Genomic DNA, 18,189 nt, shown 5'->3' with positions numbered 1-18,189 from the left:
ATTTGCAAATATTTTCTCCCATTCAGTAGGTTTTCTTTTCATTTTGTTGATGATTTTCTTTGCTGTGCAAAAGCTTTTAAGGTTAATTAGGTCCCATTTGTTTATTTTTGCTTTTATTTCCTTTGCTTTAGGAGACAGATCCAAAAATATTGCCATGATTTATGGCAAAGAGTGTTCTGCCTATGTTTTCCTCTAGGAATTTTATGGTTTCCAGTCTTGCATTTAGGTCTTTGATCCATTTTGATTTTATTTTTGTATATGGCATCAGAGAATGTTCTAATTTCATTCTTTTACATGTAGCTGTTCAGTTTTCCCAGCACCACTTATTGAAGAGACTGTCTTTTCACCACTGTGTATTCTTGCCGCCCTTCGTCATAGATTAATTTACCACAAGTGTGTGGGTTTATTTCTGGGCTCTCTATTCTGTTCCATTGATCTTTGTCCTTTTTTGTGCCAGTACCATACTATTTTGATGTGTAGCTTTGTAGTATAGTATGAAGTCAAGGAGTGTGATTGCTCCAGCTCTGTTCTTCTTTATCAAGATTGTTTTGGCTATTTGGGGTCTTTTGTGTTTCTATACAAATTTAAAAATTATTTGTTCCAGTTCTGTGAAAAATGCCATTGGTGTTTTGATAGGGATTGCATTGAATCTGTAGATCATCTTGGGTAGTATGGTCATTTTAACAACATTAATTCTTCCAACCCCTGAACACAGTACATCTTCCCATCTGTTTATATCATCTTCAATTTCTTTCATCAGTGTCTTATAGTTTTCTGAGTACAGGTCTTTTACCTCCTTAGGTAGGTTTATTCCTAGGTATTTTATTCTTTTTGATGTAATTGTAAATGAGATTGTTTCCTTAATTTTCACTCTGATAGTTCATTGTTAGTGTATAGAAATGCAACAGATTTCTGTATATTAATTTTTTATCCTGTAACCTTACCAAATTCATTGATTAGCTCTAGTAGTTTTTTGGTGGCATCTTTAGGATTATCTATGTATAGTATCATGTAATCTGCAAACAGTTGACAGTTTTGCTTCTTCCTTTCCAATTTGGATTCCTTTTATTTCTTTTTCTTGTCTGATAGCTAGGACTTCCAATACTATGTTGAAAAAAAGTGATGAGAGTGGGCATCCTTGTCTTTTTTCCTAATCCTAGAGGAAATGCTTTCAGCTTTTCACTGTTGATTATGATGTTAGTTGTGTGTTTATTGTATGGCATTTATTATGTTGAGGTATGTTCCGTCTATGCGCACTTTCTGGAGAGTTTTTATCATAAATGAATATTGAATTTTGTCAACATATTTCCAAAGAAGACATACAGGTGGCCAACAGCTACATGAAAAGATGCTCAACATGGTTAATCATCAGAGAAATGCAAATTAAAACCACAATGAGATACCACCTCACAGATGTCAGAATGACTGTCATCAAAAAGAGCACAAATAACAAATATTGGTGAGGATGTGGAGAAAAGGGAACCCTTGTACACTGTTGGTGGGAATGTAAATTGGTATAGCCACTATGGAAATCAGTATGGAGGTTTCTTAAAAAACTAGAAGTAGAACTACCATATGACCCAGCAATTCCACTCCTGGGTATTTATCACATACACACACACTCTCTCTCTCTCTCTCTCTCATACACACACACAAAGAAAACACTAATTTGAAAAGATGCATGCACCCCGATGTTCAGCAGCATTATTTACAATTGTCAAGATATGGAAGCAGTGTTAAGTGTCCATCAACAGATGCATGGATAAAGATGTGGTATACACAAACACACACACACACACATCTCTCTCTCTCTCTCTCTCTCTGTACACACACACACACACACACACACACACACACAAAATGGAATACTACTCAGACATAAAAAAGAATGAAATTTTGCCATTTGCAACAACATGGATGGACTTGGAGGGTATTGTGCTAAGTGAAATAAGTCAGAGAAAGACAAATACTGTATGATATCACTTATATGTGGAATCTAAAAAATAAAACTAACTATTGAATGTAACAGAAAAGAAACAGACTCACAGAGAGAATAAACTAGTCATTACCAGTGGGGAGAAGGAAAGGAGGAACGGCAAGATAGGGGTGGGAGACTAGGAGGTACATACTACTATGTATAAAATAAATAAGCTACAAGGCTATATTGTACGACACAGGGAATATAGCCAATATTTTATAATAACTATAAATGGAACATAACCTTTTAAAATTGTGAATCACTATGTTGTACACTTGAAATTTATACAATATTGTACATCAACTATATCTCAATTAAAAATTTTTTTTGAATGCCTCTTTAAAAAAAAAGCAAGCAGAAAAAATGGGTGGCAATTAAAAGGGGATATGGAGTTAAAACAAAAGAGAGAGAGAAAGCTCTGGTTTGGACAAAATAACAACCCAGTCCTATCAGAGACTCTGTCATTCCCACTCCTAACCATTGTACATGCATTAAACCATTGGTCTACTGACAAAATGGTAGCATTCATAAATCAATATTGGTTGGGAACCATTAACAAGGCTGCAAAAACTGCCTACCTCACTTATCCCATTTGTCTGAAGTACAACCCAGGGAAGCATGTTTGTACTGCTCCCAAAATTTCAAACTGTCTAATGGAACATTCAAGATCTGGCAGATGGATTTCATACAACTGCGTCTGTCTCATGGATATAAATATATTTTAGTCATGTCTATATGTTTTCACACTGGACTGAAGCCTTCCTTTGCAGACAGGCTACTACCTCTTCTGTGGCTAAAATCCTTTTGGAAAAGATTATCCCTACCTGGGGAACTCCTCTTGAATTTCATGATCTAGGAACCCATTTTACTGGTCAGGTACTTTGTCAAATCTGTACTGTTTGGCTGGTTTTACAACACTTTCACTGTGCTTGCCACCCTCAATCCTCTGGTTTAGTTGAATACACTAACGGCATTGTTAAAACTCAACTGGCAAAATTTGTAGATGCCCTCCAAACACCACAGCCAAAAGCATTGCCATTGGTCCTTTTAAATCTTAGACTCACCCCTTTTGGAACTTATAAACTCTTACCCTTTGAGACAGTCACAGGATGCCCCACGGTCTCTTGACTCCTGCCTCTTTTAACCCCCCAACAGGTAAAAGGAGAGATACTTTAATAATGCAAAGGCCTAATTGCTTCTATTAAAAATAACCATGTTTTGGTAGAGCAGTCTTATCATGGTGTGCTCTCAGGAGACGAAGACCTTAAGCATCACACTTTGCAACCTGGAGCTTTTGTCTATTGGAAAAGATACCTTCAGAAGGACTCTTCAGTCTCACTGGAAAGACCCCTATCAGGCACTGCTAACCAACCCTTATGCTGTCAAACTCCAGGGAACAGATTCTTGGATTCATGTGACACACCTAAAGAAAATGCTGAACGCTGACTGGACCTGCACATCTTCTGGTGACCTGAAAGTAAAGATTTTCTGGAATTAAAGCAGGTGGCATCTGATGATACAGCTTTTCCAAGCTATCTAGACCAGGCCTGTTGGAAGTTTGTCTGCCAAACCATTGATGATGACATAATGTTTCACATGATCTCCAATGTCTATGATCTTGATCCCATATAAACTTTAGATAAAAAGTACCTGAGAATTCTCCCTCCTATCCCTCATTGTTACTCACATGTAACCTCAAGAGGTTTCCAGTCTATGCACTTTTCCTCTGACATGGGACACTATACCCAGAAAAGGTCCTTCCTGGCATTGAGGGACAAAAAACTGCTAAAAACTGGAAAACCTAACTCTCAATGAGCAATGCTTTCAGAGAGAGAGAGAGAGAGAGAGAGAGAGAGAGATCTCGATCAAAAGGAGGGGGCAAGTAAAAATTAATAAACTGAAACTTCAGTTAAAATAGTGTTGGGAGTCCAGAAGGGGGAGCGCTCAAACCCTAGGGTAATAGTGGAGACCAACAGGAAGAAGAAAGACTTCCTCTTCTTGCCTGGCAAGAGCTCAACCAATGAGAGACTGTCACGACTCAGCTAATGAAAAGCCACTATACTTTGAACTCTCAATTCCTGCGATAGACTCTTTGTGTACTATAGACCTCCCAACTTCCTTTCCCCCTCTCTAAAACAGTTTTCCTCTCCTTTTTGCTGAGGGGTGGGGGTAGGGTACTCAAATGTAGCTCACCGTGATTGCTCATGCAATTCTTTGTTGACCCTGAATAAACTCATTTTTGCTGGAGAAATAACTGGCAGTCTATTTGTTTTAGGTCAGTAAATGTTAGAGTGAGGATACAGTCCAAAACTGGGTCACATAGACCTGTGTGAAAAGAGATTGCTGGTGAAAAAAGAGAGATGACCCTGGATCAGCAGCAATGTGCTGTGCTGTACATGTCTTTCCATGCTTGTTTCCAGGGATATGCTGGTTGCCTTTAAAGAGCAGAAGATGAGTGAAGGATTGAAGCCCCAGGAGGACAAAATTCCAAAAAGTGACTGGCAGAGTCAAATAATACAGAAAAGTTAAAAAACAAAACAAACCAGGACAGAAAGATGTTCAACCAGATAGGTTGCTTTTGTTGCAAGTAATAGAAAATTGAATATAAACTGGCTGAAAAACAAAAACTAAAACAAAAAAGATTTGTCCACACAACTTCTTCAAGAAAGCCTTCTTCATCAGGATTCTGGATCTTTCTCTGAAATTCTCTAGACTTTGCCATCCTCCCTGTGTTTGGTTTATCCTCAGCTTGACTTTTCTCATGACTGCTAGAGACCACTGGGTCACTTTCTGGGAAAGAGAGCATTTAGCTTCCGTAACCACTGACTGAAAGTTCTGACCTTTGCCTTGACTGGATCACTTCTAGACCAGTAGCTAGGGGGAATGCTTTGCACTGTAGAAAGAGGGATGTGATAATTGGTTTTAAAAAAAATCCCTTTCAAATCTGATGACTAAATAGTGGGAGAAGAATGGTTCACCATTTGAGAAACTACAACTCCAGGCTTCATTGTCCTCCTGCCTAGTGACCTCAGCTAAAAGAATACAGGTTTCCCTTGCTATCCGACAGTAGAGTGTTCCTATGAAACGTTTCGTGAGCTGAAGTGGTGTAAAGCAAAGGAGCAATTATTTTAGGACACCTCTTGCTAGTGAATGCACAAAATAAATCTCCATAAGGCACAGATGCTCACATACACAGTTCAAAGCTTTGGCGGCTAGATGAGATACTGAGTGTAGTTCCTAGGGAAGGAGCTTGGCAGTGCCACTGTCACTGCTCAGAGTGCCCACTGCCTTTGTAACAGCTCGCTGCAAAACAAACCCTGAATGCTATTTTCGCTTTTTGCCTTTTTTCGTAAAAGCAGAAGTCCTCTTTGGATTTCTTTTGGTTAGTAAAAACAGGTACTAATATAGGTCTTTAGTAAAAGTGAAGTGGCATAAAGCAAACCTTCCAAAAGCAGGGCATACCTGTACACCTCCTTCCAGTGAAAGTTCTAGGTAGGTCTCTGGATTGGTTCATTTGCCCTTTCTGAACCAATCTCAGAGAATAAGGGGGTGAAATATTCTGATTGGAGGGCCAGGGTTGTGTGTTTGCAGCTGTAGAAAGATGGGAAAGGTCAGCACTACCCAAACCATATGGAATGAATTCCCCATATCTACCATAGTTTGCTCCGGTCAGTTTGCCTGATTAATGGAGTGATACCATTGTTATAAAATGTTCTCCATTTTCTGCTTTAGAGAATATTTCTATATTCATTTTCATCCTTTGTAGAACTTTTAAAAATATATTTTTATTATCTGTAGACCTGGATTTTTAAAAACTCATCTTCCTTTCATTCTTATGTAAAGGATCAGTGACTTCTTTATTGGTAATCTGTAAATTCCTGCAAAGCAGTAGTTTTTTGTTTGTTTGTTTGTTTGTTTTAAATTTTAAAGGGGTTTCTCTTCAAGACTTCCTATTGTCAGTCTAATCATGGATTTTCAGTAGTGTACTAGAGCTAGCTCTTTCTGGCTCTCTAGAGTCAATAGCTGAATATTCAGGAATTTGTGAGCTGGTTGTTAAACCATTAGTACCTTGAGAGGTCCAAGGGGAAGTATTTACACCATGGAAATTGGCAGTGATACAACTTAGCATCTCCCTCTCCTCACCCAGCCCCCCCTCCCCCCATCCCTCCCATCCCCCCTGCCCCTACCCTCCACAAGACAGTTAGCCAGTTGCGGCTAGTATGCTACTAGTCTTGTATCAAAACATATTATTATAAAAGGTTTTTCTTGTGTTACAGTTCATCCTCTAGGGGGTAAACTTTAATTCCAGTTAGCAAATTCGGTCTGCATTATTACCCAGAAGCTCTAAAATTTGCATTTGAGGATTTAAAATAATAAAATTATTAAGAGATTAAGTATCTTTCTTACATAATATTGAGTCCATTACATTTTTTCCCCCATTTCAAAACCTGAAAGTCTTAAAAAGACAAGCCACAGATTGGGGGAACATATTTGCAAATAATACATCTGGTAAAGTATTTGCATCTGGACTATATAAAGAACACATAACTACTCAGTAATCAGAAGACAAATCACCCAATTTAAAAATGGGGAAAAGGTATGACTAGACATTTCACAAAGAAGATATATAAATGTCTAATAAGCTCATGAAGAGATGCTCAACATTATTAGTCATTAGGAAGATGCAACATAAGACCACAATGGGATATTACTACTTACCCACTAAAATAGCTATAATAAAAAAGATTAACAATATCAAGTTTTTGTGAGGATGTGTAAAAATTGGAATTCTTATGTATTGCTGGTAGGAATGCAAAAATAGTGCAGCTACTTTGGAAACAGTTTGGTGGTTCTTCAAAAAGTTAAACATAGAATTACCATATGACCCAGCTGTTAGAGAACTGGAAATGTGTTCACACAAAAATTTGCACATGACTGCTCATGGCAGCGTTATTTATATGAGCCAAAAAAGTGGAAACAACCCAGAAGTCCATCAAGTGATGAATGGATAAACAAAATGTGTTATATCTACCTGTACATTCAGTAATAAATGGGAATAGTTACTGATACATGCCACAGTACGGGTGAACCTTAAAACACTATGTTAAGTGAAAGAAGCCAAACACAGAAGACTACATATTGCATCCTTTTATTTATAAGAAATCTTAAGAAATGATAAATCTACAGAGACAAAAATTAAATCAGTTATTGCCTGGGCCTGAGAGTAGGAATGGGAGTGACTGCAAATAGGCACCAGGGAATTTTGGGGGGTGATGGAAATGGTTTATTTATTTATTTATTTATGGCTGTGTTGGGTCTTTGTTTCTGTGCGAGGGCTTTCTCTAGTTGTGGCAAGCGGGGGCCACTCTTCATCGCGGTGTGCGGGCCTCTCACTATCGCGGCCTCTCTTGTTGTGGAGCACAGGCTCCAGACGCGCAAGCTCAGTAATTGTGGCTCACGGGCCCAGTTGCTCCGCGGCATGTGGGATCTTCCCAGACCAGGGCTCGAACCCGTGTCCCCTGCAATGGCAGGCAGATTCTCAACCACTGCGCCACCAGGGAAGCCCGGAAATGTTTTTAAATTAGATTTTGATGGTGGTTGTACAGGTCTATAAATTTACTAATAATCATTGTATACTTACAAAGGGCAAATTTTAGAATATGTTAATTATGACTCAAGGTGCTTTAAAAAGCCTGAAAATCACAAGTTCACTTATATATTTCTCTTTAATAAATGAAAGTAATAAATAAGTATTAAAGGTATTTAACCTTTCAGTCTTCAGATTCTTTCAATTTTTAATGAGGAAAGCGGGTCTAGAAACATTCAATAAGTGTACTTGTCTAAAGAATAAAATATTTACCACTTTGCAGTTTCAGAAACTGGCTTCCTGAATGAAAATATTTTTGAGTTACGTTATAATCCAATGACTACTTATGCAGAAATCAAAATAAGAAAACTGAGAGATACTGCCTATGACATGTTTGCCAAAGCAGAAAAAATGTTAACGATATGAAGACATGATTAAATAAAAACACTCACACACACACACAGAGGAAGGGATTTCTTTTCAAGGATAACTTGGGCTTTCTTTACCTAATCTTATTCTGTGGGCTCCTGAAGGAGGCAGTGAATGAAGATTTACCACCCAATGGCAAAAAGACAGTCAAAACCTGACATAAACCATCCAGGAGAGATTACTATTTATCTTTTTTATAGTATTTTCAAGTATGGCACATTATGATTTCCTTTTGGCATTCTTCTTGTTATTTTATTGTTCTGATAATCAGAAACTCATCCTTTGTGCCATTTGAATTAAAAACCTTCTGCACCTTACCTTGGGACAAAAATAGGGAAAAGCTTCGGCTCTGTTCTGAAAATGTGCTGTGGCTGAACAGACAGCAGTAATTTCTAAGTTTCTACTGACTCCTGGGCTGTGTAATGGGAGGCCCTGAGATGAGTTTGAAATAGAGAGTTGGAGTGACTTCAGTTTTTCCACATAAGAAAATATGACTTTTTTTTTTCCTATGTGGGTTGGTGCCAGGAAGAGAAGAGCTAAAAGCAGGAGGCAGTTGTAGAAATGATCACAGGGCTTTTTAGGAACAAGAATTTAAAACTTTATTTTTCAGATGTTTATATTTCTCCAGAGTAAATTCCCTCTATATTCCCCAGAACTTGACAAAGTCAGCTCTTCTCAAAAGCGTGTGTGAAAGTATGTACATAAATGTTTGTTTTGGGTGGTTGAAGGGATGAGACAGAGAAAGCAAAAACAGAAGCTGAGTTCCTTGTGTGAACCCATTTGGGCTGAAGAGTTAGCAAATGCAAAGTGGTAATTCAGTAGATGCAGAACCAGAAATGATCATAGGACCTTAAGCTTCCTGAAAATTCTTAGAGATTTGGGAGAGAGTAAAAGTCCTTGTTAGTCGGTTAAAAAGAAAGCATCAAAACGTTTTGTTTGTATTAACACGTACTATTTCTTTTGTTTTCAGAGGACAATGAAGAGATGTATGGTGAGACATATATGTTGTGAAATACTTGGATGTACCTCCTCCTTTTGCTGTATGAATACTATAAACCTGACACAAGAAAAATTTTTAGAGAAGAGAATTGGCATCTGTGTAGGTGTTTAAAACTGCCCTATAGTAATATTGAAACCGTGCACCTCAGATTGGGACTTGAACCCATGTGCTGGGACTCGAACCTGGCCAAAACCCACAGTCTTCCAACTGAGATCACACACCTGGTTTCAGGATTTAATGAAGCTCAGTTTCTTGATGTCACATCGCAGAAAGAATTCAGTGAGAGATAAAGTGATAGGTAAGAAGTGGATTTATTTAGAGAGAAACACACTGCACCAATAGACTGTGGGCCATCTCAGAAGGTGAGAAAGGCACCAGGATATGGGGTTGTCAGTTTTTATAGGGGTGGGTAATTTCATAGGTTAATGAGTGGGAGGAGTATTCCAGCTATTTCGGGAAGGGGTGGGAATTTCCACGAATTGGGCCACTGCCCACTTTTTGATCCTTATGGTTGGCCTTGGAACTGTTATGGCGCCTGTGAGTGTGTCATTTAGTTGATGATGTGTTACAGTGAGTGTATACTGAGGCTCAAGGTCTAGTGGAAGTCAACTTGTCTGCCATCTTGGATCCATTTGGCTCTAATCAGTTTATGTCATGTCCTCGGGCTATGTCATTCTTTCAAAGGTTGTGCCCTGCCTCCTTCCCTCCTGTTTCAGTATTACCTTTAACCTTGCAACAGTATTAGGTGAATGAAGCCAGACATAGTTGATGCTTTTAGGATACCTGCAGTATAATTTATAAATTATATTCACTTCTGTGTATCCCCAGGTCTGCTCTCCAATGCTACTCTACTCACTCTCACTCTGCTAACTGATTTCCCTGGTAAGAAATTCTAGATTTCTCAGGACTTCCGTGGTGGTGCAGTGGTTAAGAATCTACCTGCCAACGCAGGGGACATGGGTTCGAGCCCTGGTACGGGAAGATCCCACATGCCTCGGAGCAACTAAGCCTGTGCGCCACAACTACTGAGCCTGCGCTCTAGAGCCCATGAGCCACAACTACTGAAGCCCGGGTGCCTAGAGCCTGTGCTCCGCAACAAGAGAAGCCACCGCAATGAGAAGCCCACACACCCCAATGAAGAGTAGCCCCCGTTCGCTGCAACTACAGAAAGCCCACGCACAGCAATGAAGACCCAACGCAGCCAAAAACAAATAAGTAAATAAATTTAAAAGAAGAAAAAAAAAGAAATTCTAGATTTCTCAATAATGTGCTCATACTGCTATTTCTCAATTTGTCATTTAGGACTTAAGTTTTCTCAGTGTTTGGTTTGGGCTAGGGATTCAGAGCAGGGAATTAGGTGATTACCAAATTGTTAGGGGGGTGGGCAGGCAACAACTGAGTGGAGGCAAAGACCACACAGGACTGTTGGGTTCAATTGTGTACCTTGCAGAGTGCATGGCACACCCACTAAGTCCTGAATAGACATTGGAATGTGAAGTCTGCCCACTTCAAACATTCTTATCTGTCTAACCTTGTTTACCAGTAACCACAGCTACAAGGAAATGGTCTTTGCCTCACTTCTGCCTTCCAAATCTCAAGCAAGTGCATCTTATGACAGAGCTTAAATTATATGCAGAACTGTAGCTTCAAGACCAATTGGGAAATGTGGTCATTTTTATCTTCCTAGCCTCTGTGATTAAGGGGGTACATTGAAAGGGTGAGAATGTATATTGAAGATCAAACGATCATACCTAGCACACTCCCAAGTCCCACCACTCTCCTTCCCTTCTACTACATTCCTCGATGTAGTAACACGATAAATTTAGGTTAAATCAACTCAGTGTTTACATTATTATGACTGTGCAAATGTAAGCCACATTGTATATGACATCACTACTCTTTCTCATATAATACTTTTCCCTGCAGTTAATAATTCTCTCATCTTTTCATTTGCCAGATTTCCTTGCTAATTTTTCCAAATATTACATCACTGTCACAAGCCCGGCAACAACGTTTTGAATATATTTAAATGCAGCATGAACTGGGGAGGAGGGGTAAATGTGAGGGAATTGGCTTGCATGTCCATCTGCTGTTGAAAATAGGGTGGAAAAAAGTAGTGTAGAGAGTAGGATAGAAAAAAGTCTCTGCTTCTGGTATTCAGATTTTCTCTTAATCCTCTCCTCTGTTTTCAGCCTTTCACCTGCCACACTGTTCTCTGGTTTCATGAGAGTCCAGTGCTTCTCTGAGTCCATTTCTAGTCCTTGATGGGTGAGATGGGAAGGGGATCTAGACTGCCAACTGCTTAATGTACAAACATACAGACCTTCAGCTGGCTCTGGCTTCAGCTTGACACCCCCCTCCCCCCACTGCCAATCCCCCACCCCCACCCTTTTCCATGCAAATTCGGCTATCTTAACCCTGAGCCTCTAGCCTACAAACTGACTGGTTTACTGGTATACCTCTCTGCAGACACTTAGGTCACACTGCTAAGTTACTTATCCCTGCTCCATCTTCTTTTCCACTAAATTTGTTAAAATATTTTCTGTCTGCTGTTGTCCATTCTTTTTTTTTTTTCTCATAGTTTATCTCCTTTTAATTCTTCTTCTTCTTCTTCTTTTTTTTTGTGGGGTTTATGAAAAGAGAATAAATTTTTTAAAAAAACATGGTCAATTAACTCTGCTTAACTGGAAGTCTTTGCCCCACGCCCCTCCCCACCCCCAAACCAACCCGTATTTTCTAAGTAAGGCTTATCTGACTTTCCCTAGATAGTTATGAAATCTTAGAAATGTTTTAACACAGTTTTAGATGTAAAGAAATTAAGGCTCAGAAACATTAAATAATGCATTTAAGATCAAATAGCTAGAAAGAGGCAGAGCTAGGACCAAAAATTGGGCCTCATGATTTTCTAGGGTAGTACCAGCACCAGGAAGCCTGACTGGAACTGTAGATGTACTATAAATACTGATTAAACGAATAAATGATTTTAATAGATTCTCATCCAAACTTTTAGTGAACTGTCGTATCAGACATGCTGGTAATATTCTGTGTCTTGATCTGGGCTCTCATTTTATAGTGCGCTCATTTATCAAAAGTCTTCTTTCAGATGAATCTTATCTCATGAAAGGGCAGAACCTAGAAGATAGAGAAGGGTCAGGACTTGCATATGGGGATGAGGAAAATATTGAGTGGATGATGATCCTTCAGGATATGTTGTGGGAAAGTCTGGCCTGCAGTCAGATAGAAGGCATCCAGAGGCATTGATGCAGAAAACAGTCCAGCCCAGTGGTGTGCATTGTATCAGGGAGATTGAAGATGTAACAAGTATAGTCAATCAGATGGAGTGTGGGAAAGGAATATAAAAAGCTAGAACTAAAGCAAATAAAAAACAGTTGTAGATTATTTGTAGATATGAGGGACTACAACCTGAAAGGGAAGATAGGAACCAAGATCTAAAACATTTGGCAGGTTTTCAAAAATAAATTATGATTCATTACTTAAATCATCTCCAGTTTTCTCATATTCTTATAAAACCATGATGATGAACCTAGCTTGAGTGCTCTAAAGGTGTGACTAATGTTTTAGTTAGTACACTACAGTTTATAAAAGAAATGAGATAAGAGTACAAAAACAAACGTGATGCATTATGTAAAAAGACTGTTAAGAAAAAGTACAGTGCCTATTTTTGTATATTTTAATTTTAAACAATTTTAATTTAAAAAATATAAATTACTCATGACTCTACCACTTTTTTGCATATATAAAAATATTTTTATGATGTAAAGTTACTGAGAATGTCCAATTGGACTGCAAACATTAGCTTCCATTATTGTTTAAATATTTTATGGATGTATGATAAACATACAGAAAAGTGATCATATTGTAATTGTAAAACTCGATGAATTTTCACAAACTGAACACTTCCGTGTCATGAAACCCAGATCAAGACACAGAATATTACTGGTATTGCAGAAGCTCTCCTTGTGTTCCAAAGTCACTAACCAAACCCTCACCATCCTCCCACAGGTGACTATTGTCCTTCTAAACATCATATATTAATTTTATCAGCTTTTATATTTTTCTTAAGAGAATCATACATTATATGCTATTTTTGTATTTGGCTTCTTTCACTCATTGTTCTTGAGATTCATCTGTATCATTAGATATAGTAGTAGATCATTCATTCTCATTTTTGTATAGTATTCCATGTTGAGAATATATTACATTGTCATTGAAAATTACCATGAATTTTGTGGCTCAAAACAGCACCTATTTTAAGTTTCACAGCTCTGTGAGTCAGAAGCCTAGGTACAGTGTGGCTCTTCTGGGTCCTCTGTTTAGAGTGTAACAAGGCTGAAATCAAGGTGTTGGCAGGGCTGGCCTCTTATCTGGAAGCTCTGGAGGTGAATCTGCTTCTTAGGTCATTCAGGTTGTTGGTGGAATTAAATTCCTTGTGCTTGTAGGACTGAGTTCCCCAATTCCTTGTTGGCTGTCAGCTGGGGTTTAGTTTTTGCTTCTCAAGGCTGTGCATTCCTTCTCATGCTTTCTGGGTGGCTCTCCAGAAACAGCAAGTCAAGTTCCTTTCACACTTAGAATCTCTCCTACTACCCCTTCTGCTGCATCTCTGACTGGTTCTTCTGCCTTCCTCTTTTTCTTTTGTGGGTTCATGTGATTACATTGGGCCCACCTGGAGAATCCAGGATAATCTATTTTAAAGTCAGGTGGTTAGTAACCATAATAATATTGCAAAGTTCCTTCACAGCAGTATTTTGATTAGGTTTGATTAAATAACAGTGAATAGTGATCTTGAAGTGGAAGTTGGTATCTTTAGAATTCTGCCTACCATGGTTGGTTTGTCTATATTTGCATTATTATCACAGTCTTAATTACCATAGTTTTATAATAGTTTTTGACCTGTGGTTGTGTAAGTTGTTCAGCTCTGTTCTTCAAGATTATTTTAGGTAGCATATACATGATAGGAGTATTAAAAGAAGATTGATAATGGGGCAGAAGCAATATTCAAATAGATAATGGCCAATATTTTCCAAAACTGATGAAAAGCATCAGAGATAGATATTGCCAAATTGCCCTTCGAAATTTTTGCAACAATGTACTGCTTCATTAACAGTATATGAAAAGGCCTATTTCCTTCCACTCATGACAACACTGGCTTTTACTTTTAAAATGAATACTAATCTGATAGGTAAAATATGCAATTTCCTCACTTTGAGTTCCATTTTAAAAATTATGAATGAAATTAAGCATTTTTTTGTTTGTTTATATTAGTTTCTATTCATATAGAAACTGTTGCCAGTGGTTTTGTTTTGTTTGATTATTTATTGTCATTCAGAGAGTTTAGAAATTTATGATGTTAAACTTAGTTTACTTTTATGGGTTTTGTGTTTGGGGTCATGTTTATAAAGGTCATATTTCAAGATTAAAAAAGAATCCCTCATTTTTTTTTCCTGGGTATTTTGTGGTTTCTGTTTTGTTTTGTTTAAATCTTTGACGTTAAATTTAAATTTATTTTGGGCTAAGGAATGAAGTCACTTTTTTGAGAAATCATACAAAGGTACAAAAGGCCCCTTCACTCTCCTTAGGCAACTCTTTCCCCTGACCCCTACTCTGCTCTTTTCTGGAGTATTTTCAAGGAGTGAAGAGCTTGTGAATTGGAAAATGCCCCTATCTCCAGAGCAAAGATGGGATCATGACAGAAATGTTGGTATCCTGAGGGTATGATATTCTGTATTTGCTATTTTATAGCAAGTGTCACAGTTGAAGCTCATTTAGCTTTATGAGCAGAATAGGAGTTTGAACGTAGGCACACAGAATCTTAGGAATTCTCTATCTGTAGACAAGTTCTCTTGCTCAGCAGCATTGTTAAGGAATGCAGGAAGCTGGACGGCTTAGAACCATTCACAACCTAGTTGTGCATTGGGTCAGGCACACAAAAACTTCCTTACAGCCTTTTCATTTTTTGTTCAAAGGTAAAAACTTTATTCAAATATGTTTTACTAAAAGGAACCATATTTTAGAGATTGATCTATAGATAGGTTTGTATGAAAATGCCACGGGGCTAGCCATGTGAAAGAAATCTTCCTCTGAGCTTTCTGATTTCAACATCAATAAAAAGAATCAAGCAATTAGATCTAATTCCATAAACCTGCTTTGGTAAAAATGTTCTCATGAGCATTGGTGGTAGAAGGATTAAAGACCTAGCTTATCCAAAGGGAAGGTAAATGAGATGCTATGATAAATAACTAGCTTGCTGCTTATTGTTCAGAATGTTCTCATTTCTATTTCTGCAGTTTTCCTCTTTTGAGAAGCCTTACTGAAATATACTGTCATCAGAGTTTTTAATTGTGTGCCCCTTCTGTACTTCAATTATTAGTCAGTTCACGAGAGAATATAAACAGAATCTCAGGTGTCTAATATGTTATTAAATCATAAAATCAAAAGGTATCCTTGAGGACAGTGAGTCTAATATGTTCTCTGATTTAGTAATTGCTCTACAGCATCTGTGAGTCTTCAAAGCTCTTCTTTCAGTGACAGTAAACTCACTGCTTTGTGAGGTAGTCTGTGGTTTTACTGTACAGCTTTTATTATAGGAAATTTATTTCTTGTTTTGGCATAAATGGACGTAAATTCAGAGGAGAATAATCATGGTGGTGAAGGGACATGGAATCATATCATATAAGGAATGTCTGCATGAGCCTGGGGAAGTTTCTTTTGTTGAAGAGTATACTCAGGGGAGACAGACAGCTGTCTGAGAATTTGTAAAGGACCATCCTCTGTAAGGTGGATTAAATTCAGTCTGTATGATCCTAAAGATGCTTTTGGCTTACTAAATAAATTGTTAACAAAGTTGGATAAAGATGCAATGGCTGCTTTGGGAGGTAGTGAGATCCTTAGCACCACAAGGATAAATAGGTTAGCAGACCACTTGATGGGATTACTGGAGATGATACACATTGGGACAGTTCCAACAATAGATAATGTGACTCTGAAATCTTCCATCTGTCTCTGGCCCCAGGGAATTCTCCCTGACTACTGGCCCTAGCTTGGATGCTGTATTTGTTTTCTAGGGATGTCATAACAAAGTACCACAAACTTGGTGGCTTAAACAACAGAAATTTATTGCCTCACAATTCTGGAGGCTAGAAGTCAGAAATCAAGGTGTTGATTCATTTTGTTATAAAGCAGAAACTAACATACCATTGTAAAGCAGTTATACTCTGATAAAGATGTTAAAAGAATTAAAAAATAAAAATAAAAATTTAAATTGAAAATATAAAAAAAGAAAAAAAGAAATCAAGGTGTTGGGAGAGTTGGTTCCTTCTGAGGTCCCTGAGGGAAGGATCTGCTCTAGGATTATCTCCTTGGCTTGTAGTTGGCTATCTTTATGTTCCCATGTCTTTCTCCCTGTATGTATGTCTGTCTCTACTTCTTTTTTTTTAAAATAAAGACATCAGTCATATTGGTTTAGGGCCACTCTAATAATCTCATTTTAACTTTATTACCTCTGTACCTTATCTCCAAATAAGGTCACATTCTGATGTACTGGGGCTGGGACTTCATATGAAATTTTGGGGGACAGAACTCAATGCATGACAGATGTATAAGGGAAAGTTGGAACTATAGGATAAAGTGACTGGTGGAGCTTGTGAATTATAGAAATTGGCCAGGTCAGTCAACATTTTGCAAAATTTCTATTGTTGTACTTACTACTGCTGTGTAACATATTACTCCCAAATTAGCAGCTTAAAATAAACATTTTATTATGCTCACAGATTCTGTGGTTCAGAAATCTGGATGAGGCATACTTCAATGGCTTGTCTCTGCTCATACTTTGGGGCCTCGGTTGAGAAGACTTGGTGGCTAGAGATGGCTCAAGGGGTGGGGGCTGGAGTCACTTGGGTGTCTTCTCTTATTTCCCTGGTGGTTGACATTATTTGTCAATTGTGACATCAACAGGGGTGTCAAGTGGACCACCTCCACTTGAACTCTCCTTGTTGCCTTGGCTTCCTCAAAGTATGGCAGTCTCAGGGTAATCCCCTTTCTGTAGCATCAGGGGTCCCAAAGTCATTATCTCAGCAAACGAAGTGGGGGCTGTATTGCCTTTTCTGACCTAGTCTTGGGAGTCATGCAATGTCACTTCTGTTGTTGTTTTTTTTTTTTTTTTAACTTTTGTGTGTGTGTCTCCAAGTGTGCTGTTTCTTTTTAAATTTATTTATTTATTTATTTATGGCTGTGTTGGGTCTTCGTTTCTGTGCGAGGGCTTTCTCTAGTTGTGGCAAGCGGGGGCCACTCTTCATCGCGGTGCGCGGGCCTCTCACTGTCGCGGCCTCTCTTGTTGCAGAGCACAGGCTCCAGACGCGCAGGCTCAGTAATTGTGGCTCACGGGCCTAATTGCTCCGTGGCATGTGGGATCTTTCCAGACCAGGGCTCGAACCCATGTCCCCTGCATTAGCAGGCAGATTCTCAACCACTGCGCCACCAGGGAAGCCCATGCAATGTCACTTCTGCCACATTCTATTGGTTAAAAATAGGTCACATGCCCACCCAGATTTTGAGGAGGGGATATAGGCACTATATCTTTCTTGACATGAAAACTTCTGATCATTAAAAGAAAAAAAGAACACATATCTCTTTAAAGGAAATTTAAATTATAGGACATATTGTAAAAGACCGCATAAGGGAAAAACAAGTTTTTTGTCTTGCTTTTGGAAAGAAATAGAAAACAGATTGCATGCAGAAATGCCACTTCATCTACTGGTCATGTGTGTCTTCCCACAACATAGAATAATTTATGCTTTTAAAATTAATCCCATATTACTCAACATCCACTGGGCTTCCAGGAATTACCTACCCCCCTCCAAAAAAAAAAAAAACCCAAAAAGTTTTAACAGAAAAGTATAAAATAAAGAAGAGCAAGTATAACCCAGTTTTGCTTTCTTCTGTTTTTATGACTTGTCCAAACAATTACACTAGCTAATTTATTTATTTCATAAAAAGTCCTAACCCTGAGCAGGCCAGGGATTTTAGCTGGCCTTGATATAGTCACCCTATGGCCTTTGCTTTCTATGTAATTCCAGCTCTCTGTTGACTCCATAGCTCTTGTTTTACATCTGCTTAAAAACATATCATAAATCGTGTACACATTTTATCAAATAAACTGGACTCAGTAGTGTGTGAATT

General features: G+C 38.3%; 1 protein-coding gene across 1 annotated transcript in view; it reads left to right on the top strand.

Annotated features, from left to right (window-relative positions):
• Window positions 1–18,189, top strand: part of LOC309627594 (uncharacterized protein) — a 694,978-nt gene that overhangs the window by 141,960 nt on the left and 534,829 nt on the right. The window contains exons 6-7 of the mRNA XM_082389733.1: window positions 8,965–8,985; window positions 9,823–9,876. The gene's annotated coding sequence lies outside the window, so the exon portion shown is untranslated. The remainder of the gene's footprint in view (window positions 1–8,964; window positions 8,986–9,822; window positions 9,877–18,189) is intronic.

This window comes from Balaenoptera borealis, assembly GCF_965194805.1.
Source record: "Balaenoptera borealis genome assembly, chromosome: 4".
NCBI classification, from domain to species: Eukaryota; Metazoa; Chordata; class Mammalia; order Artiodactyla; family Balaenopteridae; genus Balaenoptera; species Balaenoptera borealis.
Note: the sequence above shows the minus strand (reverse complement) of the source record. Positions and strands in the feature narration are given on the sequence as shown.